This window comes from Macrotis lagotis, chromosome 4, assembly GCF_037893015.1.
Source record: "Macrotis lagotis isolate mMagLag1 chromosome 4, bilby.v1.9.chrom.fasta, whole genome shotgun sequence".
In the NCBI taxonomy this organism is placed as follows: Eukaryota; Metazoa; Chordata; class Mammalia; order Peramelemorphia; family Peramelidae; genus Macrotis; species Macrotis lagotis.
In genome coordinates, this window is record NC_133661.1 from 181,809,998 (window position 1) to 181,823,964 (window position 13,967).

The 13,967-nt window shown below is 38.5% G+C and overlaps 1 protein-coding gene across 1 annotated transcript in view; it reads left to right on the plus strand.

Moving 5' to 3' along the window:
- The first annotated feature begins 7,561 nt into the window (after positions 1-7,561).
- Positions 7,562-13,967, plus strand: part of JPH4 (junctophilin 4) — a 61,301-nt gene continuing 54,895 nt past the window's right edge. Inside the window, exon 1 of the mRNA XM_074234832.1 lies at positions 7,562-8,257. The gene's annotated coding sequence lies outside the window, so the exon portion shown is untranslated. The remainder of the gene's footprint in view (positions 8,258-13,967) is intronic.

The window sequence follows — 13,967 nt, forward strand, 5'->3', positions numbered from 1 at the left end:
TGCAAGTGAACTGGGTCCAGCCTATACAGCAGGCTCGCCCTATGATAACCCTCAGGGTAGAGGGCATTTTAATTGAAGGAATGATGGATACAGGAGCAGATTGCTCCGTCATAAATGACAGACAGTGGGATAGCTCCTGGCCCACTGTTGCAGCTACCCAACTAGTGATGGGGGAGGGGGAAACCAATCAACTCTTCAATCTGCTAGGCGTCTTAAGTGGGAGTATGAAGAAGATACAGGGTTTTTCCGACCCTTAAAAGTCCAAGGTCTCCCTTATGCCCTCTGGGGCCGAGATCTTCTCTCACAGCTTTCTTTGTCTCTTGTCACCCCAGAACATATTCAGGGAAATTAGTGGGGGCCACTATAACATCGGTGAGCAGTCCACCTATTACCTGGACTACACAGAAACCAGTCTGGGTAGAGCAGTGGCCCCTTACCTCTGAAAAGCTCACCGCTTTACACCAAATAGTGGAAGAATTAATGAGTACTAATAAAATTGAGCTCACTACAAGCCCTTATAATTCTCCTGTATTTGTGATAAAGAAGAAATCAGGCAAATGGAGAATGTTAATTGATCTACGGGCTGTCAATGCTTGTATGGTTACTATGGGTACTCTACAACCTGGCTTACCCTCTCCAGCAGCAATACCTCAAGGTTGGCAAATAAGCATAATAGATATTAAAGATTGCTTTTATAGCATTCCTCTCCACCCACAGGATAAAGAGAGGTTCACCTTCTCTGTACCATCTATAAATTTTCAGGAACCATACCAAAGATATCAGTTTCGGGTGCTCCCTCAAGGCATGGCCAATAGTCCTACTTTGTGCCAAATGTATATTCAAAGTATTTTGCACCCTATCAGGAAACAGTATTCAGGTAGCATGATAATTCATTATATGGATGATATTCTCCTGGCCAATGTGGATGCTGGACAGTTAAAAAGGTTGCAATCTGCAGTAATTGAAGTACTAGCTTCACATGGCCTTTTGGTAGCTCCAGAAAAAGTACAAGAAAATCCACCCTTTTCATATTTGGGTCACACTCTGCAGGGAGGAAGGATATCTCGCTTCCCTCCCCAAATTGACATGTCCAAAGTAAAAACTTTAAATGATTTCCAGAAATTGATAGGATCAATTCAGTGGCTTCGTGCAGTTGTACCTATACCAGATTCCCTTCTCACTCCATTGTATAACATTCTACCAGGCAGCTCTAATCTGATGTCCCCCAGAAGGTGGACAGCCGAAGCCAAAGGTGCCTTAAAGCAAATTATGGAAAAATACAAAGCCAAAATAGTACAGGTGGAAACATCACAGCCTATTTATTTCCTCATCCTAAATGATTTTACCCCTTTTGGATGCCTCTTCCAAGTACATGGAATTTTAGAATGGCTGTATTCAAAAAAGACTAAAGCGGTACTCCCTGATAAATGGGAAGAATATGGACAGTTCTACCTTACAGCTATGATGCGTTGTTTGCAGCTGTTTGGCAAACATCCCATCATTACTAACCCTTATTCAGAGTTAACCTTGCAACAGTTAGCCTCAACATCACCCACTTGGGCTGTCATAATAACCACTTGCCAATTTAAAAGGTTCACTTTTCCCCCAGAGATTTGAGTTTTCCTTCCCCTGCCCTTAAAAAGGCCAGATCCTATCATTGCACATCAACCTGTGAATGGACCTAATGTCTTTACCGATGCCACTAAGCATTCTAAGGCCTCGGTTTACATTCCTAGATACAAAATATTAAAGGTGTTCAATACTCCATATACCTCAGCCCAGAAAAATGAACTTTATGCTATTCATCAAGCTCTTTTATTATGTCCTGCTGAGCCTATAAATTTAATAACTGATAGTTTATATTGTGCACAGGCTCTCATGAAATTGCCTGAAGCTATGATTCAAGGGAGATCTACAATAGCTACATTGCTTTCTGCGGTCCAACAGTCGTTATTGGAACGCACATACCCCATTTATGTTATGCATATACGATCTCATCAATCAGTCTCAGGTCCAATCTATTATGGGAATTCAATTGTTGATAAAGCATTGATTGGTTCACTTTTTTATACCAGCTCAGCTAGCCCACCAAAAATACCATCTTTCTGCCCGATCATTAAGGAATCTTTATGGGCTCACCAAAGAACAGGCCCAACAAATAGTCAAGCGGTGTTCCGCTTGTGCCCCTTTTCGCCCACCTCCCAAAGAATTAGCAGTGAATCCCCATGGGGATCGCCCTAATGCACTATGGCAGATGGACATTACACACATGGGCTCAATACTAATTCATGTTTCTGTTGACACTTTTTCTAATTTTATCATGGCCTCTATACAACCCAAGGAGACCACACGTGCCACTATTGACCATCTATATACACAATTTTCGGTTTTTGGAGTCCCTGGATCCTTGAAGACAGACAATGGTCCTGCCTATACTTCCTCCTCGTTTAAGACCTTTTGTGCAGAGTTCAACATACATCATATCACCGGCCTTCCTTACAATCCTACAGGCCAAGCTATAGTGGAACGAGCAAATCACACACTAAAGACTATTCTGCTTAAACAAAAAGGGGGAGATAGGCGTAAGATAACTAGAGGCGAATTAGCATTAGCTCTATATACCATAAATTTTTTGCATTTCCGTGATGATGGCACAAATTCTGCTATGAGATATTTAGGAGGTTTGGATTGTTGTGTCAACACCCAGAGCCCAGGCAAGATAAGCTTGCCCCAGGCTCCCCAGACCTGCTTAACAGGAACCACAGTCTTTTGGAGAGATCCAATAGGCGAGTGGTGGGGGCCTGGAATAGTACAGTGCAGAGGTCAGGGATTTCTTTCCATACTGCCAGATGGAGAAGACAAGGAGATCTGGGTGCCAATCCGGAGGGTGCAAGAAGTTTCTACCGAGACTAGTGTCATTGAGACGACGTCGAGGCTGGAAGCACCCTCGGGCACAGAGGAACTAAAGGAGACATGACATCCTGGCGATCATCCTCCTGTTGCAGCTTCTTCCAGGACTAACACAGGCTACGCATCTCTGGGGCAAAGGCGGGATATGGTACAATCTAACTGCACACCCCACCAGATGCTTTTTTTTTCCTTCTTTGCCCCCTCGCCAATTTGACTATACGACATAAAGGAGAATCCACCAAGCCACCCCAGCAGCCGGCAATGGCCGGGTGGGAATGATATCAGTTCTCCGGATAATGGGACTTCCGTCAAAGGGCATTGCATACCCTTAGACTTATTGTAGTGTGCCTTTTCCTTCCGTGCCTTTTGAAACTATTACGAGACATTATCTTATGATCCCTTGAGGCGATTAAAGCAGACCTTTTGGCTCCTCGCCATTGGCTGGCAAAGACCCCTGTTTAAACAAAAAGGGGGAGTTATTAGGGGCGGCTCTGGACTGGGGCCCCCTGAGAGGAAAGTTGAGATGCCCAGAGGTCAGAACCTGCCTTCGGTACTGGGATGGCCTCAGTATGGGCTGGCTCCACCCTCAGGGGGAACTCAGGAGGAGCAAGACCACCTACTAGGAGGAGTTAGGTCTGGGGATAAAAGGGATAGTACAGAAAGGCTGGGGTGGGGGGGATTCTGAGTAACATCAATAAAGAAGTGAACCTCTCCTCGGGTGCTCTGCCTGGTTTGTTCTCCCCTCCCCCACCCCGGGTGGGGAGCCTGAGATGTCAGAAGACCCTGGATTAGGGTAAATAGAGGGCGGTGGCTGGAGGGTCAGAAAGACCCCTCCTGCAACACCACTGGATGACATTTTGACTGGTGCTAAGTTGGATGCTGTTTGCCAGAAACTAGATAACTATGAGTTCAGCATATACAATTGACCAGGGAAGATTACTGCAAGTAAAGATGCTCATCTCATAAACCATAAAAGTGGTTTGAGAAAGGAAGACAAATCTCTGACAACGCATCTCTCAGATGAGAAATCAGCTAAAGGAGGTCCACCGCTTGCCTGTGGCCTCAGGTCAGAAAAGCTCTAGGAGAAGCAAATGATGATATCTCAGATTTAGGGTTAAGATCTTCAGTAAATTAGGAGAAAAAATAATAAATAAAAAAGACTTGGGCTGGGAACTGTTTGTGGGCAGAGACCAAAATAATAGACCAAGGGAAGGATATCCCACTTAAGTAGTTGAAAGACTGAACAACTTGTAAATAAATTAATTAGCAGAAATTCATTAAGCAACTACTATGTATATAAACCTTGTGCTAGACAAGGAGATACAAAACTAAAAGTGAGTTATTTTCTGCTCTTGGGCAGTTCTACTAGGTGATATGACATGCAGTAATAGGCAGGAAAGGATCCATCCAAGTCAAGGACCTCATTCTACTAAGGTTCATTGATGCTTATAAGATTATGCATGCCATATATTAAAAAGATGGAGTTAATGGACAAGAAAGGAATGTATTTGGGAGATAGGGAAAGGAGAGGTAGAATGGGGTAAGTTATTTCACATAAAAGAGGCAAGGGAAAGCTTTTGCAATGGAGTGAAAGAGGGGAAAGGTGAGGTAGAGTAAGTGAGCCTTCCCTCTCATCAGAAGTGACTCAGAAAGGAAATAACATACACATTCAATAGGCTATAGAAATCTATCTTACCCTCCCTAAAGGAAAATAGGCGAAGAAAGGGATGGGAGAAAAGGGTCGGGGGAGGGAGGTATAGATGATAAAAAGAGAGGGAAGACTATGGGAGAGGGTAGGCAGATAAAACACACTTTCGAAGAGGGACAGGATGAAAGAAGAGAGTAAATGGTGGGAGGGGGAAATAGGATGGAGGGAAATATAGCTAGCAATAGCAACTTTGGGGAAAAAATAGAAGCAATTACTCTGATGAACCTATGAAAAAGAATGCTATCCATCCCAAAGAAGGAGTTGTTGGTGTCTGAATACAGACTAAAGCACACTTTTTTCCCTTCTCAATTTATTTTTCTTAAGGTTTCTCTTTCTTAGTATGGGGGAATTATGTTTACTTTTACTACATGACAATTGTAGTAATATCAGTCATGGCTAACATTTTTAACCTACACCAACTTGCTTTCTTAATGTGAGGTGTGGGGTAGGAGGAAAGGACAGAATTGGAAACTCAAGATTTTGGAAGCAATATTGAAACTTGCTTTTACATGAAGCTGGAGAAAAAATTAAAAACAAAAAGATTATACATGCCTTGCATAACTATCTCTAGTTCATCTTTCTTGTTACCCATACTTCATACATTTTTTATTAATTTCTGAGACTGAGTTTTATTACTGACTCAATGGATTATTATCTCTTGAGAACATCTTTGTGTTTCTTAATATCTTTTTTTGCACTTCATGGTGGTTGTAATGTCTACTTTGAGGTACTGATGCTTTAGGATGATGTCATCTTATTTGGAAAGATACTGAAAAAGCACCACTAAAGATATTAGATTGGCTAGAAGCCACTGGTCAGATTTGTCAAATGAAAAATGCCAGTTCTGTAGAGTCTTCAATTCAGTATATAAGTCTTATAACATTTCAATAAGGAGTTAATATCAACCTTGAAAATGGAAGCACTCCTTATACTGACCACATCTGAAGAATTCTCAGGAGTAAAAGCGTTTACTCAAATTCCATGGTTACTCTTACTAATTTGTGGAAATATTATGCCTTTATCATTCAGACTTTCAAAGGCCTTATTCATGAGTATATAGTTATCTCTTCCATATCACAGAGGTTAGAGGCACAGCACCTCCACATTCTGGAGAATCTATGGTTAAAATTTTTTTGGCCCTCCCTTCATAGGAGAGAAGTCTGATTTTTTCTTTTTCTTTTATTGGATGCTTACAACATCTTATTATAAAATTTGGGTCATGGGTGCTCCTGGCTCAAGGGCCAGTGCTCTGGCTGCCACCTGGCCACCCCTACAATTATTACTATTTTATTTTATTTTGGGTCTTTTTTTCTTTTTTTGGTTTTTGCAGGGCAATGGGGCTGTGGTGGCTTGAATGTCACACAGCTGGGTGATTGTTGGGTGTACGGGGTGGGATTTGGTCTCGGGTGCTCCAGGGCTGGTGCTCTGTCTACTTCACCACCTGGCCATACCTACAATTATTACTATTATTTTTTTTATTTTAATATTAATTTTTTTTCTCCCCTTTACTTTATCGCTCAAGTGAGTCTATATTTTTGGGGGGAGGAGGTATTTTGTTTGCTTTTAAACAAGAATATTTTATTAATGTATAAAAAAACATTATTTGTACAAAATGAGAATGAATAAATATTAAATTAAAAATAAAATTTGGGTCAATAATATACAATACTATACATATATTTTATATGTTTTTTGAGATTCTAAATTTGTGTGTGTTCATTTGCTGGCCTTCATGTGTCATGTGTGACTTCTGCCAAAGTCCCCCGAAATTCCTATTTAATTTCTTATGCCAAGCCAAAGTTGTTATGTGGCAGGGATAATTATATTCTTGAGAAGAACTAAAATCAAAAGAGTAACAGAAAAACTAAAACAATCTGGTCTGGATATTTTGGCATCATTTGGAAATTGTTGGGATGAGAAACACAAGTAGAACTTTGAAGACTTGATGGTCAATAACTTCACAGATTTAGCTAAGCCCTTTGCACTATATATTGATACTGGTATAGAGGGCATAGGAGCATTTATACAAAGGGAATGGAGGATGCCCAGAGCCTTCTGCATTTTCTAGTAAAAGACCCATTATGTTAACTCAAATTGAGATGCTGAGCTTCAAAATGGGCTGTTACTGATACATTTCGAGATTGTGTTTGGAGTTCACTTCTGGATTCAGACAAACAAAAATCACTGACATATTTTGACAAATGACAAGTGGTCTGCTGCCAGGCAGAAATAGGCAACTATAAATTCAGTAAACAGGAAAGACCAACATGGGAATAGGTGCTTTATCCCACAAACTCCATTTCTTATAATTCATGGAAATATCCTCAGAGGAAATGAAAGTGATTTATAACATTCAAGGACTTAGGTAACTGACACAAAAAAGCTCAGCTGAGAATTTTGTTCCTCCTCCATAAAATAGTACATCATAGGACATAGATATGACTTTGAACCTATCCTCCCTGCCCTAATTGTCCTTGCTGTGGAGAACCAATTCATACTGATTTAGTTGCTTTTAAGGTTTAGTAACAAGAGTAGCTACAAGATGAAGATCTATAAGAAGGGATGTAGAACATAAAATGGAGGCAGGGGATCCTTTGAAATTAATCTTTACTCCCCAAAGTGCTCTTCTTGTATCCCATAGATGAAAATCTGGACATATTCAACTTTTACTCAATAGCTGAGAGGACAGTTCTCTCTCAGGTCCTCAGAACAGTCTGTCTCTCTCCTCAACATTTTATCTAAGATGCTATTTTTTTCCCTAAGCTAATAGTAATGTTCCTTTTTACTACCCATTTCAAGAAACAAAATATCCATATTCAAAAGGGGCAGTATCTTACACTTACATGACAGAGCAAAAAATTGAAGCTGTACATGCTGAATTGGATCATAACCAATCCAACAAAACTACATAAATGCAGTACTTTGCTACTACCCAAAGGCAACTGTCCCATAGTCATGAAAATATTGCAAGAAGAAAATGGATACTTAGATAGAACTCTGCAGCTAATAGAGCAGTTATTTTATTGCATCAAGATGGCAAAAGATATATACATAAAAAGTATAAGACTTGAGTCCAATATGTCCAAAGGAAGATGCTTCTGTCTCTTACTGCTAACCAGGAAAACATAAGCACCAACAAACCTTTGGATCTGGTATTCATAAACTTTTCATCTCTGAAAAGAAATAGGAAGACTTTAAGCAATATCCTAGGGGAACTACTTATTAATACATAGGTTTATCTAAGAAGAAACAATTGGTTTTTACAGTAGCTCCAATAAAACATGGGAGAATCATTTCTCTGAACATGACTTGCTGACAGGATTCATTCTAATCAAAGTGGTCATTTGGAAAGTATAACCAATTATTCTTAGTCATAAGGTCACTGACTGGAATTCTAATCATTACCCTTGCAGACTTTCTCTATTATTCTTAAAACTTGGAAATTTCAAAGGAATCTAAAAGTTGGAAGCTACCAAACCTTTAAAGCAACTAAATCAGTATGAATTGGTTCTCCACAGCAGATATGGAAAGCAGGCTTTGCTTCTGAAAATAGAGGTGCAAAATGGGGCTGCTTGGATGCCGTTTCTGTGATGGAAGACAAAAAACTACCTCCTCCTAAAAAAAAATCTGCAATTAAAGGTAGGATTCTTAGTTATTTGAAGATATTCTCACTGTCAATAATCTATGACCATATCCATAATGGAACTGCTTTGAATGGTTCTCTTGTTGTTCACCAATGTTAAGAGTTTTGCCAACTCAAAACTATGTTGGATTAGGAACAATATTGATATTGATTAATTGATAAAGTGATAAAGATATTGCTTAAGAGACTAAAAGAGGATTTAAATATCCTTTAGTAAGAGAAGCTATGGATATTTTGAATGGATTTTTGAATGATATAGAACCTCTGGAAGTCAAAAAAAGGGCAGGGAAAAAACCATGTGAAATCTGCAAGTCCATGAAGCTTAAAGAAGGATTAGGCAAGGAATGTGGTCCCCTAAGAGGTGGCAATGCTTTCAATGTGGAGGCAGGAAGGCGGGAAGGCAGGAAAGGAAAGGAAGGAAGGAAGGAAGGAAGGAAGGGAGGGAGGGAGAGAAAGAACAAAAGGAAGAGAGAGATAGAAAGAGAGCGAGAGAGTGAGAAAGTGAGAGAGCAAGAGCGAGAGAAATGAAAGGGAAGGGGAAGGGAAGGGGAAGGGAAGGGGAAGGGGAAGGGAAGGGGAAGGGAAGGGGAAGGGAAGGGGAAGGGAAGGGGAAGGGAAGGGGAAGGGAAGGGGAAGGGAAGGGGAAGGGAAGGGGAAGGGAAGGGGAAGGGAAGGGGAAGGGAAGGGGAAGGGAAGGGGAAGGGAAGGGGAAGGGAAGGGAAGGGAAGGGAAGGGAAGGGAAGGGAAGGGAAGGGAAGGGAAGGGAAGGGAAGAGGAATTATCAAAGGCAGGATAGAATGAACCAGGTGCAAGCCTTGACTGGTTTCAAGGCTTCAGGAAACTAGATCAAGGAGTCAACAAGTATTTATTAATTGGCTACTCTATGCCAGGCACTGGGAATATAAAAGCAATTAAATTCTCTAAAAGCAATTAAATAATTCTCTAAAGCAGTTTACATTCAAATAGTAGAGATATCATGTGTATCCCTAATTTTGAATGCATCTCACACAGAAAGAAGACATTGAGGGGCGGCTAGGTGGCGTAGTGGATAAAGCACTGGCCTTGGGGACAGGAGTACCTGGGTTCAAATCCAGTCTCAGACACTTAATAATTACCTAGCTGTGTGGCCTTGGGCAAGCCACTTAACTCCATTTGCCTTGCAAAAAAACCTAAAAAAGAAAGAAAGAAAGAAAGAAAGAAAGAAAGAAAACATTGTAACTTAAAAGAATCAAATGTAATTGAGAAAAGTAACTTGTGCTGCCATTTAAACCTGTCTTGCTATGAAATGTATCCCTATAGAGTCAGGGAGATTGTGTTTAATTTATCTGTATCTATACAGTTCTATGAGGAATTTTTGAAAAAACACAGATAAGGCAAAAGTGATATAAAATTTCTTCCTTGTCAGAATCATCATAAATTATATATATAGGGTCAATTATATATATATATATATATATATATATATATTATATACATACACATACATACATAATATATGAGTGTATATGTGTGTGTTCTAATTTATTTATATGTATATATTTATGTAAATCTTATAAAGGGAATTTTGTGAAAAGACTGTAAGGAACTGGCAAGTACAGTGAACTCTGGAAAGATGATTTCCTTTCATTACTGAAAAGACAACAAAGAAAAAGAGTTAATCTAGCATATTTCCTAAGAGACTGATTTTAACTCTTAGGGAATATTAAAAAGATTCTTAAGAGATTTTCATTATTATCTAGAATGGACTGAGTAGTGTAAGGCAGATTCCAGACAAGTGAAGAAAAGTCATTTCCATTATACTGAGAGTTTAAGGTGGCTCTGGCTATGTAGTCAAATGTTGTAAATAATTATATATGTCTGTCTTACTTTGATTATAAATAAATTATACATAGTTATTTCAATTTTTATTTAACCATAGAAAAATAAGAGTGTTTACTAATGGACAAGGATTTTTCTCCAATTCTAAATAACTAATATTTAATAAATTGGTGTGGGGCCTCAACTAATTATTTCATGGGAATGAGATTACAAGTTAATTAATGAGAAATAAATTATCCGTGAGCACTACTGAATTTCTTGAAAGTATGAGAGAGCAAGTATAAATAAGAAAATTAATCAGTTATAGGATTGCAGGGTGATATACACTTAAGGTTGGTCAATCCAGTTACCTAATCATTTAACCTTGTTACACATGGGAACATCTCTTCAACCTGTGATATACAGGATAAATTCAAATACTTACATCTACCATGTACACATTCATTTGAACTGTGATTCTCAGTTTTAGTTATTCCATGCCTGCTCAGGACTTTGAGCCCAAAAAGCCCAACAATAACAGCACCCCCAATCCACCAGCCTAGCTTCCAGCATAGCCCCAGAAACCACCAATAAATGGGAACAACCCTTGTAGAGAAGGAACACCTTCAATTCCATGTAATTCCAGCCTTTGTTTTTCTGAAACAAGGGAGGGCTTTCTCCTACCACTCTCACCTCTGCCCTGCTTTGTTTTAGAGTAGTTGATTAGCTTAAAGTTCTACTGCCATGGGGCAAATTGGTATGGAACATCCAGTTGAGGTGCCAAAGTAAATACATCTGCTTATAGAGGATTGTAACAATAACTCAGACAATAGCACCTGAGTGCATTTCCTATTAGGCCCAGAGAGATTCTACCTAGGCCTACACTGGAAACTGATGCCCTGGAACTAGAAGCTCACAGATGCAGAACATGGTTGGGGATTGGGGAGGATATTAGTTGGGGTTTAAGGTCCTGCGGACCAGCATAGGCCCCTAGGGCAGCCTATATCAGAAGCATATTTGTCCCAAACTCTGAAGAAAAGTCAGGATGATAATTTCCTGGGGAACCCTGAAGTGACCAAAACTCTTTTCACTGGACTGGCTTCCTTTTTCTGAGATAGGCTAGAGTTGTGGAAAGAGTGCTGAATTTGAAATCAGAGGACTGTTTTGAATCCCAACTCTGCCACAGGTGTGACTTTGGGTAAGTCTAGGTCTCGATTCTCAAATTATAAAACACCAGATGTTCTTGAATAATAATAATGTGATGATGGATGATGATGATAGCTAACATTTATATAAAGTTTTTAAGTATTATATGTAATATACAGCATATATTACTATATATGTAATATACAGCAAGTTGAGCTTGAAATCAGGAGATCCTAGCTCTAATCCTACCTCCGACATTTGCATTTGTGACCATGACACAAATCATTCAGAATCTCTGAGATTCATATTTGCCTCACAAAGAAGCAAACCTTAAAGAATTATATTAAATTTGTCAAACCTTAAAGAATTATATTAAAGATAGAGGGAAGGAAGGAAAGGAGGGAAGGAGGGAGGAAGGAAGGGAAGAAGCGAGGGAAGGAGAAAGGGAGGGAGGGAGGAAGGAAAGAAGGAAGGGAGGAAGAAAGGAAGGTCAGTGGAAGATTAAGCACAAAAGATCCAAAAGCAAATTGATAAAGTAATATCCTGATCAATAAACCCAAATACCTCAGTTATTAGTGTAAAAATCACCATTAGATAAAAATGACTGAGAAAATCAGAAAGTAGTCTGGCAAAAATTAGATTTAGATAAACATTTAATATGGCATATATATCATAATAAACTCAAAAGGAATTCATGATCTAAATATATGTCACATCATAAACAAATTAGAAAAAGTAGAGAAGAATATACCTTTCACAACTATAGATAGAAAATGAGTTCTCGATCAAAAAAAAAAAGAATCCAGCAGATAGCCTAGGTAATTTTGATTACATAAATTGAAAAGCTTTTGCACAAACAAAATCATTGCAACTAAAATTAGAAGGGAAATAGTTAACTGGGAAAAATATTTGCATCAAGTTCCTCTGATTAAGTTCTGATATCCATGATGTGTAGAGAATCAAATCAAATATTTAAGAACAAATATATAAGCCCCTGTTAAACAGATAAATGATCAAAGAAAATGAACAGACAATACTCAAAAGAAGAAAAGCAAGCTATAAGTTGTCACATTTTGCAAATGGTTCAAATTCCTAATAAGAGAAATGAAAATTAAAATGACTGTGATTCCTCTCAAACTCATCACAATGACAAAGATGTGGGGGGTAAAGAAGGAAGATGGAAGTTTTTGAGGAGATAGGGGAAGACAACTATAGTAATGCACCATTGATGGATCTCTGAATTGTCCAGTCATTTTAGAAAGTAATTTGGAACTATGTACAAAAAAGTCACTAAAATTGTGTATTAACCTTTGATCCAGAAATACAACTAGTAGACATATGCTAAAAAGAGATCAAAAAAGAGAAAAGGGATACCTATGTACAAAAATATTCATAACACTTTTTGTTATAGTGAGGATCTGAAAATTAAGGAGATATCCATTAGTGGAACAATGACCAAAAAATTATGGTATATATGAATGGAATAGAATGTGATTGCTCCATAATAGATGAATAAAGGGATAGATTCAAAGAAAGCTAGGAAAACTTGTATGAACTGATGAGGAAAGAAATGAGCTGAACACTTTATGCATAGTATAAAGTTCTCTGCAACAACGTAAAGAAGATAACTTTAAAAGATTTAAGACAACTGATCCAAGCAATGATCAATCACAATTCCAGAAAAGTAATGATGAAGTATGATTTCCACCTCTTTCCAAAGAACTGATGGATTATTGATGTAGGAAAGAGTATCACAGAGGCATCAAGGCAGCCTAGAGAGAGATGGGAGATATAGGAAGGCACAATAGATAGAGTATTGGGTCTGGAGTCATCTTCCTGAGTTCAAATCTGGCCTCAGACACTTACTAACTGTGTGATCTGGACAAATCATTTAACCCTATTTACCTCGGTTTCCACATCTGTAAAATGAGCTGAAGAAGGAAAGGGCAAGCCAGTCCAGTATCTTTGCCAGGAAAACTCCAAATGGAGTCAGGAAGACTCAGATTCAACTGAAAATAAAATAAACAGCAACAAAAGGGAGATATGAGAGATTGTATGTGCCAGTAGATCAAACTACCTCCACTATCACCTTTCCCAGATCCTGGTACAGAAAACACAGGACTTTGAGCCCAAAAGGCCCAAGGATAACAGCACCCCCAATCCACCAGCCTAGCTTCCAGCATAACCCCAGAAACCATCAACAAATGGGAACAACCCTTGTAGAGAAGGAACACCTTCCATCAAGCATAGCACAAAGTCATTAACAGCACCACGCTCCCCTAACCACTGCCCTGCTTTCAGCCTATTAAACAACTCAGAAACAAATATGGTTTTATTACTATCTATATCCTAAAGAACACTAGATTTTCCCATTTGATTTGTAGATAAAAACCTCCTCTATGTGTTGTCTCTCTCTTCCATATATATATATATATATATATATATATATATATATATATATATATATATATATATACACACATATATATGCCTAAATAGGACAAGCTTCATATTAGGGGGTGATTGTAGTTTATAGAATCTAAGCATGAAAACACTTGTTATAAGATTAGGCCTGATAGTTTTGAGACCATCATGACAGTCTCTACTTAAGGGAGATTATAAGTTTGTAACACATATTCATGGAAAAATACTGATAATAATATTTTTTCAAAGGTTAGTATAGCTATATCCCCAAGTAATATTTTATCTATCACAGAATGTTTTCCTCCCTGATAACAATAATATTTTTAACATTTTATTTGT